Source organism: Choristoneura fumiferana, chromosome 12, assembly GCF_025370935.1.
Source record: "Choristoneura fumiferana chromosome 12, NRCan_CFum_1, whole genome shotgun sequence".
Taxonomy (NCBI): domain Eukaryota; kingdom Metazoa; phylum Arthropoda; class Insecta; order Lepidoptera; family Tortricidae; genus Choristoneura; species Choristoneura fumiferana.
In genome coordinates this window covers 6,061,132-6,073,869 of record NC_133483.1, presented here as the reverse complement: position 1 = coordinate 6,073,869, position 12,738 = coordinate 6,061,132, and the positions used below count along the sequence as shown (strand labels likewise).

The 12,738-nt window shown below is 35.6% G+C and overlaps 1 protein-coding gene across 4 annotated transcripts in view; it reads right to left on the bottom strand.

Annotated features, from left to right (window-relative positions):
* Positions 1-12,738, bottom strand: part of dnc (phosphodiesterase dunce) — a 551,064-nt gene that overhangs the window by 426,029 nt on the left and 112,297 nt on the right. The gene's annotated exons all lie outside the window — the stretch shown is intronic.

The following is a 12,738-nucleotide window of genomic DNA, read 5'->3' as shown; positions in this document are numbered from 1 at the left end:
ATAACTTTCTTTGTGCAGGCACCGCAGGACGTATCACTTTATTTGTTACTAGCTGTTTCCCCTGACTTCGTCCGCAATGAAATTGCTTATCGCTATCCTGCGGGATTTATGAAATTTTCCGGGATAAACACACACAAACATCACGCCTGTATTCCCAAATGTGGTAGGCAGAGCACACGAAACGTTTCCGCTTCAGAGCCACTTTTTTGTTAGGAATAATTACTATCTGATATACCTACGTATACGTTATAGTGATATAACTACAATAGTTGGACATATGGTATCCCGAGGTTTTTTGTAACTATTGATATTTTTTCTGGTAATAAGTAAAGCCTATATGGCACTTTGGGATAATTTAGCAATCAAATAGTGAAAGAAAAGATTTAAAATCGGTCTACTAGTTTTTGAGTTAATTCGTAACAAACATCCAAAAATATAAAAATCCAAATCTTTCCTCTTTATAATATTAGTATAGATATCAAAAATCCAGCAATTTTTCCACGCGCTTTACGGTTAAGGAAAACATCATGAGGAAACCTACACAGACCTTCGAAGTAATTCAATAGTATGTGTTCGAAGTTCCCAATGTGCACAGGCCCGGCATGCGCTCTCTCACTACGGCCCAAGCCCTGTCATTCTGAAGGGAGGCCTTTGCCAAGCAGTGGGACGTGTATATGCTGGGATGATGATAATGACGATGAATTTTTCCACGCAATGTTTTATCAATAAACCATAATACCTCATAAAATATATTCGCTCCAGAAAACGAAAAAAATCTGCAATCGAAGCAAACCTCTCGCTTCGCGCAAACCGAGGACAAATAGGGAACATTTGTCACGTCGCTTTAAGTCTCCCTGTATTGAGCCGAATTGAGCCAACTGCCAAAACCAAGTCCAGGGATTCCAATTTATTTGCAAAGCAACCTAATAAATAATAAATTATGCAGTATTTTATTTGATATCTGTAAGAAATATTCTGCGAAGTAGGTATATTTTATTTGACATCTGGAAGGAATATTCTGTAAAGTCAGAATCAATGCTTCAGAATAAAAACAATAAGACTTATGCAGTACCCGGCCATAAAAGTAGCACATCGGTCTTTGGAAAGAGACCTTAAGAGACTGCTAATTTCGGCTCCGTAGAGCGTAGTCACACACGACTTATGTGATGTTTGTCAGTCGTTGTACAGGTACAATAGAGTACGGATTCAGATAAAAATATACAATAATGAGTTGTTGAAACCCCCCAAAACTTTAAATTGTACGATAGCATCTTTAGGAAAAAAGAGGGAACTATCCTTTTTCTAGTAGTTTCAACAGCTATAAAGGTGCAGTATTTATTTGATACAAAACGTCAGTTAATAAATACGATGGTTGATGGACGGTGGCCAGTGTTTGGAAATCGTCCTGAACAGTCAATTGTCTTTTTCCGAAGACCGATGTGCAATCTTTATTACCGGGTACTGAGAGCGTTTTCAGATTATTCGATCCGATATCGATATCGGACGCCGATACGATATCAGGGCAAGTAAAATGTATGAAATATGATCCGATATCGGATCGGATAATCTGAAAAACAGGTACATATTTCATACATTTTACTTACCCCGATATCGGTATCGGCGTCCGATACCGATATCGGATCGGATAATCTGAATACTTTCTTTGCGTGATGAATTGCTGCTATGTAAGTCAAAAAGACAATTGTCATTTTCTACTACACGAATCCCTCCGATTTCACCCGAAACCCGAAGGTTTTTCTAAGAGCTCACGGATTGTACTAACCTGTAACGTTTTCCTCATCTCTAATGTTGTCTTCACTTACCTGTAACAAAAAAAATACATAGTTACCAAGTATATTTGGTAAACACAATACATGTTACGCAAATTTTAATTGACTACCTATTTACGTCATGTGGGAACGCCGTCAGCGTCCGAATTAAAATAAAAAGAAGCTGTTTATTACAAGAAACAACACGTACCTACCACTATAGGGCTACAATTATCTGTTGATCCCACACTAGGCTAGGCCTGTAACGTGGTGACCGGATTCGGTAAATAATTAATTACATTACAGTTTATTTATATTTATGTGCATTTATTGAATCAGGCGTTACTTTGCGGAGGTCCATATCAATGAACTAAAATGCGTGCTAACGTGCGTGCGTGCGTGCGTGTCGGCCGTGCGTGCGTGCGTGCGTGTGTGCGCGTGCGTGTGCGCGTGTGCGCGCGTGTGTGTGTGTGTGTGTGTGTGTGTGTGTGTGTGTGTGCTGTTAACTGTTACGAGTAGGCACTAATCAAGCAAACTGTACGTCAAGCTGTAGGCTAGATAATCATTCTTCTTCGGAATAAACATAGCCGAAGCAATCTTATTCGTTTTCTTTCTAGTTAGCTTTACGTTTAGTACAGGAAATCTTTATTTGAAGGAATTAGTAGCTTAGTACCTTTAGTAGTACCTTAGGTTAGGCGATTATAATAATGGTAGTAATAACATATCCATTGCTTTGGTAGTCTATTTAATGTATTTTTCTAATCATAATCTAACTGCCGAACCCAGACTGAAGTTAGATTAGATATATGATATTTTTACTGACTATATTGATTCCGCCAAAAACAACAAAGAAAATTGCTATTGAACTTAACATCTTCCTTTGCCAGAAAAAGGTTTCATATGGCTAAGGGTCTTTGGATATCATATCACAAAGGCTCATTTTGTTGTCACCTTGACCAAGCCCAGAGGCAAACAGTAATTATATTTAAAAGTATTTTAGGTATCTACTCGATTCGTTGAACGGAATGTGTACCAAAAGGGCTGAAAAGGGCTGTTTGTTTCGGATTTAATCCTAATTAATCATTTCTCTTGAGTCGTATTCCTTAGTGAGTTTTTCTCAATCTATACTAAGTAGTATTATTATAAAGCGATAAAGTTAGATCTAGTGCACCGATTTCGATGATATTCGGTATAAAAATAGTTTATGTTCCGGAGAAGAACAAAGCATAGTTTTTATTCCAAAAAATCGCATAGGTCCCGCGGGATAGCGACAAATAAAGTCTACGCGAACGGAGTCGCGGACAACAGCTGGTCGAATAATAAAATTTAATAGTCCTGAATGACTTAGGCATTGAAACTATTAGACTATTTCCTTCCTCTGGAATTTTTGAGTTTCTCCAATTTAAGGCAACTTATTTTTGCCGTAAGTAAATTGATGGGTACGACGACAAAGTACAAAGTTAACAGTTAAAATTGTATAAAATAGTAGAAAGGAACGGGCATTTCTCAGCACGGATCGCGCTGCCCCCAGGGGTCCGGGTTAAGTTGACTTATACTAAATACAAGACGACTTAACATTTTAAGCCAACATTGAGCGTGTAGAAAAAAAAGGACATTAACAAGACGCTTGTTAGAGAAAAGTAATAAAAAGTTGTTGAATTTGTCGTTGTCGAGCTGTGTTCGGGCGACTGGCCGCGGGCCCCGGCGTATCGACCGCCCGTGACGTAACACCGACCTGCGGGGAACCGCATTGAAGCGGACCCTAATTTAGCCAAGGAATTTCTAAATACTTCCTCCCTTAAAGTCCGATAAGTTCAATGGTTACAACAGAAACGCAACGGGCTTGTCAAGGACACGCTCGGATTAAGAGTATAGGCAAGTATAGGCTAAACATTTATGTTTTATATCCTCACGTTGAATATTGTTATGAAAGCGTATTACTATACTTGACTCATGTCGTATAACTTTTATTAGCTGTCAAACTCTCAAACGGTCTCTGATAAAATACAATAATTCACTCGAAATTCCCTCGCAGCAGGTTTTCTTTAACGTTTCTCGGAATGGGTTGAAAAGATTTATGAAAAAGGGTTTTTCTTAAATGAAAATAGTAATTTACGTACTTTTGTTTGGATAGTCATTTAACCACGTTACGGAAAACCTGGTTGTAAATTTAGGGTTCATGTAGGTAATGTGAAGATCAATCAGCATGTATTATGTATTATCATACTATTTACTTTAAGTTGGATTTTGATTGTTCACAAATAGCTATAGATAAGAGCACGTACAATTGCAGTATGGCATACTTGAAATTCATATTTTCAGAAATTTAAGTGACAGCGACTGAAATTTGCAACAAAATAAATATAAATGTATGTTTGATCGATTTCAATTGGTAAGTAGATAGGTATGTTATTGTTCCACCCTACTTTAATAGAATAACTTGTAAAATCTTAATTTACCAGTAAAAGAGATAATAAAGTTATTATATTTTTAGAATAAACCACATCAGCCTGGATAAGTTGAAGCATTAGTTTAATTAAAAACCTTTCTCACTAGCACAATTACCTATCTATGTGGTTAAAAACGCTGAGAAACTCCTTATACCTGTCAATCTTTATGAATTTTGGTGGTGGAACTGCGCCAGGAAAAGTCTTACACTTTAAATATTAAAAACGTAAATGATATCTCACTAACAGGGAACAGCCTTAGCTGCTTTCACTCGACCCTGGCCACGGCCTATTATACCAATCCGGCCTAATAAGTATATCTAAATCGGGTCGCAATATATGTATCGAACCGCCTCTGGTGACCTTCGCTTGGGATGGGACCAAATCGGTGGCAATTTTAACCTAATGACTTGGATGCTTTTGGCAGACGTTGTCTCGCCAGCTCCATTCCAGTTTTGAAGTGGTAATACCCAAATCAACATTCGTTCAGCAATTATATTTCTGATTCGATTTGGCCTGATCGAATTTGATCATCATAAACGCCGGATGTGGGTTGTCTAATAAAAACATTGTGTATGTGTAAAAAAGGCGTATAATGTACAGTCAGTAGCAGAGGTAGATGAGTGGCTAAGCATTCTCATATTACCTTGGCAGTAGGGCCGTGTATACATATTTTCGAGCAACGTAACCGCTCATCCACTTCTGCTGCTGACTGTATCTAATAAAAAAGTACCTTATCTTTCCATTAGGATCCTTACCGTCAGACTTCAACATTATGTTAACTAAAGGAAAGTTTTGTAGCTATTCAAAGTAGCAACGATACTATTTAAACTAGGTATTACTGGCAAAAATTGGTGTAATATGGCTTCTTAATGACTCACTGTAAGAGTAATCTTGATTGATTGAGTTTAATATACTAATTCAACGATCGACGCCCTGTTAACAATGAGCAATCATTGAAGACATCGGAAAGGCGTACCCATCACGATCGCCTTTGTTGATCACACAATGAAATACTTCTATTTGGAGTAGACTTGATAATAGCTAAGATTCTTTTATTGATTCCAGCCCTTCTGCTTTATCAGAGCTTTTAATAAGCCACTTAAAAATATTTTGCTATGTCAAATCTTGCTGTGTTATAATTACAACGTGTAGATACCTTTTTACCTGGCATCCGTAACGACATTTCTAAGATAAAAATCATCAGGGAGTTTCTATCACGGATAATATCTATCGACAAAAATCCAAGCATGCGAAATTTTATTTCAGCAAGGTTTGGCGTGAAGACGTGACAAGAAAGCAGAATAACTTTTATAATATTGATTTAATTATATTTTATGAAGTTTTACAGCGGCCAATTGATTCTCAAATACCAAATGAGTTCCGGATTTGCAATAAGTATTCAGGAAAATGTTTCATTTCAATTAGTAAAACTAAAATCTAATTCCGAGAAGCGACAGTCGGCCTTCGCAAGCTAAATTAGAACTAGATAATAATCACTTACCTGAGTTTCTTTAAGAGTCACTGTGTGTAATCTTACAAGATGTAAATTTTTAAAAGTTTAAAGATGTATTGACAGAATAGTTACAACTTTAAACTAAACTAAATAAAAGACTTATAGGTAGTGTGCGAAAGTAGAATGAACATGTTAAATAGATAACATAAAATTTGGAAATATTTCAAAGAGATTGGCACTGGCAGAAGCACTCAACAGGAATAGAAAAGAAATGATTTCATCAAGTCTAAAGAAAACAGCGATCCTTGGATACCTATAAATGTTAGGTTCCGTAATAGAATCGAAGGTATTACTTACAAAAACCTTTTAACGCCAACTGTTTAATCCGATTAGACGGAGCAATTTAAAAAGGGCGAAATTGAACCTGATACTCAAATTTAATTATAAAAATTATAATTCCAAAACTCGCATTTATTTACCAAGATTGAGGATGAAATTTTGATTTTGCACAAATCGGCTTTGTTCGCAACAAATAACTAATAAAATATTCGTACCGATTCCCTCGTCCGATATCGAAGCGCGAAAGCGCGAAATATCCAGCCACTTAACCTCAGAGCAAGGATGTTTAAAGACGTCGACTGATGGAAGTGACTATCGTATTCCGCGATTTTACTCAAAATTTATCACTTTACTTATCTTTCGTTTCCCAGTGTTTCGCACAACGAGACCCATGCCATTATTTCACTTACCGAAAAACATGTATTCGCTGTTAATAGTTGGGAACTAGTAAGTGTTCTTCCACCACTTTCTCGTATTGCTTTTATCATATTGAACTTCGCCATAAACATGAAATACAATGGCAATACAAAACTGTGTCAGATCTGTGCTGAGTTGTAAGTTGTAACCAAACTATACTTCGTTTTTTTAGCATTAGAAAAAGGGTAAACAATCTTGACGAGTCTTTTTATTGAATAACGTTTTAAAAAAACAGTAACTATTAAGTACTTATGATACCAAAAGCATGTAAATGATCATATGCCCTTGCTAATTGTTACTATTTGCTGTGACTTATTTTTCAAGTGTTTCTCAAAAAAAATACACGTCAAGATCGATTACCTTCTTTCTAATGCTAAAAAAACGAAGTATATGAAGGTCATAAAGTGCTGTTATTGTTTTATCTAATTTATTTCATTACTAATTTTAACCCGCAGCTTTGAATTTTTATATTGTATGCATATAAACCAAGAGGTTATATTGAAAGTCCGGGATTTTTCAAAAAGTGAAAATTATTAAAAAATTCTTCACGTATTTCATTAACGTGCATAAAATACGTCAACGTAAAATTTCATATTTCGCACACGCACATACTTTTACAAGTATTTCGCATTTAAGATATAGTAGAATTCCCAAACCGCACATATTTACATAGCAATTTGATTTTCTACAAAAAAAAAATTATAGCTACAAGTTTTTACATCAACAAATCTCAATGGAATAAGCACAGTAACGAGTTAGTACGGTTATTACGGTTTTAAAAGCGTGTTATTCTTTAGGAAATAGAGAGTAATCATTCTAACAGTGATTAACAGAAAGTCAGTTAATTTCTATTGTGTTCAAATATATTATTTAATAAAAACACCACTCACATCGTACTCTAGTTCAACTTCACCTTAAAATTTAGAGGCCTTTTATGTATAGGATTTTATCGCTTTCTTACTCCCCATAGAGGCAGAGGTAATATCGTTTCCGTTGCTAACCCTGTAAATAGCGTCCGCATAAAACGACCATTTTGATGATCTATTCGCATTCGAGGCGCAAAATGAAGCAATGTGAGCCCCATTACTGGCAAAAAGATAAAGGGGTACGTTTTTCTTCATATCAGCACCTATGAATAAGAAAAAAAACATGTCACTTATTGGCCGGCGCTTGTTATGCGTGGTTCAATTGAGCAATGTAGCTTACCAACTAGGAGAAATTTTGCAACAACTCCTGATTTGGAATTATAATATAGGTTTCACAGTTCTACGCACTGTTACGAATGGAACACCAATTCGTGTTCAATATTCAGACATTCCAAATTTAAATTACAAAATACAAAAATCGCTCACGGATGGTGAGAGCGCAAATTTGATCCACGCTTCTCTGCATGAGAGGCCATAAGTCAAACCACTAGGCCACCACGGCTGTAGTAATAGTTATTTAAGTTCGTATATATATTTACGTTAAATAAGTACTTATGTGTAAAAACCCGTGTATGTTTTTAAACCTCCGCCAATGCATGTCATTCGCAGCTCATGGAGCCATTTTTCTTTAAACACGGTATTGCAGTAACCGTCACCATCTTTGACGGGGTTAGAATAAACAAAGAGCGATTTTAAAAGCCGTTCAACATGATTACCTGTCAAGTATAGAAAATACACGAGGCATTTCGTAATTGTTAACTATTAGCTTTTGTTGAGAACAGCTCGTTTTCAAGGCGTGTTAAAATTTATTCTTTTGCATGTAATTTGACAATCACGTGCCGTAAAATCCGTACCTACACGGTTAAACAAATTTAGTGATTTGTTTTACACAGTATTAACTTGTGAACGGCTAATTTGTAAACTAACGAAACTAGTTTTTAATCGACTTAAAAAATATATTCTCCTTTTTCCTGGTATCGTATGAAGATGCACAATTTTCTGAAGAAACTATTCCACAATAATTTATTTGCAAGCTTTATTGTTACTAAGTAATTTCCTTTGGCAGGTGTAGCGCGATGACACTACCATATAAAAGTATTTTGAGTATTTATGGTTCCACTTTAGGCTGTTGCCCGCAATTCCGTCTGCGTATAATTTGTTTATCGCTATCCCGCGGGAACTATGCAATTTTTCGAGATAAAAACTATCCTATATTTTTTCCCGGGACTCAAACTATTAATATACCTAATTTCCTCTAAATCGGTTCCGCGGCTTATAGGCGTAATGAGGTAACAAACAAAGAAACAGACTTAAAAACTTTTGCATTTATAATATTAGTGAAATTTTATTCTCAGATGACTTTAAAAATACTGTTATTGATGAAGTGACTAATACTGATTGCGGCGTTCGAATTTTATGAGCTTAATTTATATTTCGTAGAAACACGCGCCTGACACAACTCGAAGTACCCTATAAGGTTTCAAGTCCTCGGAAATTTGTATTGAAACATCTTTTCTAATAACTTTTGATTGCGTTGATTCAGATGTTCGATTTTTCACTGCTCAAGGGATAGCAGACCTGAGTATTTCATATTAATTTCAGCTTGATATTCCACGCATTCCTGAAACAAGGATATTGACGGACAAGCAGACGGACAATAAAGTAATCCAATATTGGTTCCGTTTTTGCCGACTGAGACACGAAACTCAAAATACAAATAACCAACAAAATATGAGCTACTCGTAAGAAAAGACATTAATTTGATTAAGCTATTTTCTGTCACAGTACCGTCAATCAGCAAAATTAACATTATTTTTCTGTAGGAAAGTAACGGAAAAAACGACACGGTAAAAAATGTCCATCATTAGTCTATCTTAGTAAAGATTTGTGTCGTCATTTATTTCATCGTTGTAACTAGCTATAAACGACTGAACTTAGAATTATTTCACCGGTCTTTTTTGCCTAACAATTTTGGTTTAATAGGTTGATATGAGTTGGGTTTATTGTTGTAATATATATATATATATATACTTACATATATTTGGAATAGCTGACACAGAAACGTTGTTCTGCCATATAAAAAATGGGGGAGGGGAAGAGGAGAGTGAAAAATACTATTACGACGTACTCTCATACCTACCAAATATACAAAACAAAACATAAAAATCGATTAAGTTGTTTCGGAGGAGTGCGACCAATTTTGTTTTTCTAAGCATTATCTATGTTTAATAGTAGTTAGATGTAAGATTTTCATGTATTTTCTTGCGTGCCTTTGTAGAGTATCGATCAAGAAATAATTACTCTCATACACATGGCCGGATACAATTCTTGTCAAAAAAGTGCAAGTAAGAAGAGCAATTTGTTGAGAGTATCAAGGAACGGCAGCCTTTGGCGGGCCATAGTAGTGTCGTGACAGTAAACTAACTTTTATAGTGTATTTGTATGTTTAATCGTGTGTCCAAATAATATCATACTAAAAGTGGCTTGACCACAAGTATGTGAACTGAACACCTCACGATTATTGAAAAGGCTGAAACATTTGAATGCTTAAATTGTCAAAATTTAAACAATTCCATGATTCAAACCTCGTCGTTAACTTGTAATTCAAAACATTGTGCATTAAAAAAATACAAAAATGTAGTCCTTAATCATGTTCATTTTGGTGCACACCGTCAAAAAATCCAAAGAAGAATAGACAAATTAAATTTTAATTATCGAATCTGTTCACAAAATTTCAGGAGAATCAGTTGTCTAATGCGACCTGAAGAGAAAAACAATATCCGCCAGACGTACGTAAAAACGAAGGCGCTTGCTCAGTCTTCTACGTTAATAATGTATTTACCGTCGAGGAAACTAAATCGCGTACCAGGGTACCAGTTCAGTTTCCTCGACGGTAAATACCATTATAGTAAAGATTAAAGTAGAAGACTGAGCAAGCGCCTTCGTTTAAGCTTAAAATTAAAATTAAATTAAAATTTTTATCTCTTCAGGTCGCATTAGACAACTGATTTACTCTTTCATATTCGCTACAATTTCTTTGGCAGCTGTATAAAATGTCAATATGATAGATATCATAGCTCAAAGGTTGCATCCTACACAAATTAGTTTCTTTATAGTACTTATGTCGTGTCATCGTGTATCTTTTTTGACACTTTAAAAGGCGCAAAAAATGTTGAACTCCATAAAGTAGTTGAAATTTTCAATTTTGATTTAGTACTATGACTCGTAACAATGTCCGGGTGCAACATTGCTTTAAGCAAGAATGGCGGCAGATTTCCGATAGTCAAGTCACGATCTAAAACTTTTATAACGCTTTATCGATTACGGTTTCCTTTGCTGAAAGGAAAAATACAACTGGAACTTAGTGGAAAACAGAAGGAACATGTTATTTGAATTATTTCAGTAGCTTGACTATTCCCAGTGCAGTATTATTATAAAATATAGCTTTATTTAATTTTAAAGCGATCCAATATTTTAATAACATTTAATAAACTTGAAATATTTCTATGTTATTTTAAATATCGCAAGTCGAGCTTTTTTCCACTTCTAATGATCTGATTGAGTTCCAATTTGATTTGGATACTTACATACCTAAATAGTATAACAGTACAAGTAGAGTCAATAAAAAGTAAACCCCTCTAAATAGCTAAAAATAGCTTAAATGTACGTCGCCAATATTTTCCAGGTAATCTAAGTGACTGACTAGATAGAATATTTTTTTAACCAGAAAGGTACCCATTTGTGTGTACTGTCACGAGCGTCAATTTGGGATCCATTTTGTAAAAAAAAGCCCTTTGAATTGTCATACAAAATGACAGATTCGATCTTAAGTGGGTTCCAAGTAACGTCTGTATGTTATTAAGCAGTAGTAGGATAGTAGGATTAATTAATTCCTAAAAACACAACATAAAAACAATCTGGCCGTTTTCAAAGGTACGATGAAATGGGCATGAATGATGATTGGATGGAACCAAATAAATCTTTCTTTCTTTCTTTCATTTTATTAGGCAAGCATGCTCCATCTTTTCGCTACCATCAGGCGAAACGGTCAAACGCAAGCCTAGTTCTGTATAAATAAAGAAAATAAATAATTAAACCCCTGTAAAAACTTAGTGAAGTATAACAAGACTGTTCAGAAGTTTAATGCGGAAAGGCAGCTAGCAGGGCGCGCGCCGCTTCAAGATTTAATTGCTTTGGCGCTCTTCCATCCCGCGACGGCGGTATTTAACTAGGAGACCACATCACAATTTAATCTATCCTTACCTTTCATGTATCTATTTAGGTACTGTAAGTAAAGAGTAGCTCGAAGAATTTGCAAGTTGAAGTGACAATGGGCGAATCGCTCGAAGAATAGATGACCATTTGGGGGGGAAAAATCCTCGAGTGGCGACCGCGAACCGGAAGACGAAGCGTTCGCATGCTTCTACTAGATGAACTGACGACTTCGTAGGATTTGTGGGTAATCGGTGGGTGCAAGTAAGGAGTTGTCGTTTATTGTGGCGTTCTAAGGGGGAGGTCTATGTTTAGTGTGGACGATTTTCGGCTGATGGTGATGATAGGATAGTTGACACATGTAACTATCGCACGCACCTGTCATATTAAATAACTATATTTTTTAGAATAGCACCAAAAAAAGTATGAGCTAAATAAGAATCAAAAATCTGACTGCCGGAAAAAGAGCTCTAGACTAGGCTTTTTTTCATTAAAATTTTTATTTAAAATTTTTGTTTATGATTTTTCTTTCATTTCAAGTTCCTTTCTTTTTTCTAAACCTACTAACACGCTACGTAAAAAAAGTACAGCTGATGCAACTTGGTCTTAACGACGGGCCAAAAAATATAGGGGCTCTCTATTTCCGTTTGAGATACTGGATATTGATAGAAAGTTAACATATGTTTGTTATTTAACACAAAATTTTATATAATTTTCAATGTTTGTATGAAAATAAATAAATGATGTATCCGTCATAGAATTCTTTAAACTGAATATGAACGCACTCCCTTTATTGGACATGAAATTTACCTGCTATGAATATTATTGACAATTTAATGTAACTAGATACCTACACAGTCAACAAGCTTTTGCCCGCGGCTTCGCCCGCGTGGAATTCGGTTACCGCGCGCTGTTCTCTCGGGAACTGTGGATTTTTCCGGGATAAAAAGTAGCCTATGTCACTCTTGGGCCCATAAACTATCTTTATGCCAAAAATCACGTCGATCTGTCGTTCCGTTTCGAAGTGAAGGACGGACAAACATACAAACACAAACTTTCGCATTTATAATATAAGTATGGATTCTTTTATATTGTAGAACATGTTTTTGATCTATCTCGTAGAGTTCAGCCAGCGTTAGCAATGTAAGCGCAAAAATGTGTTTATTTACGAC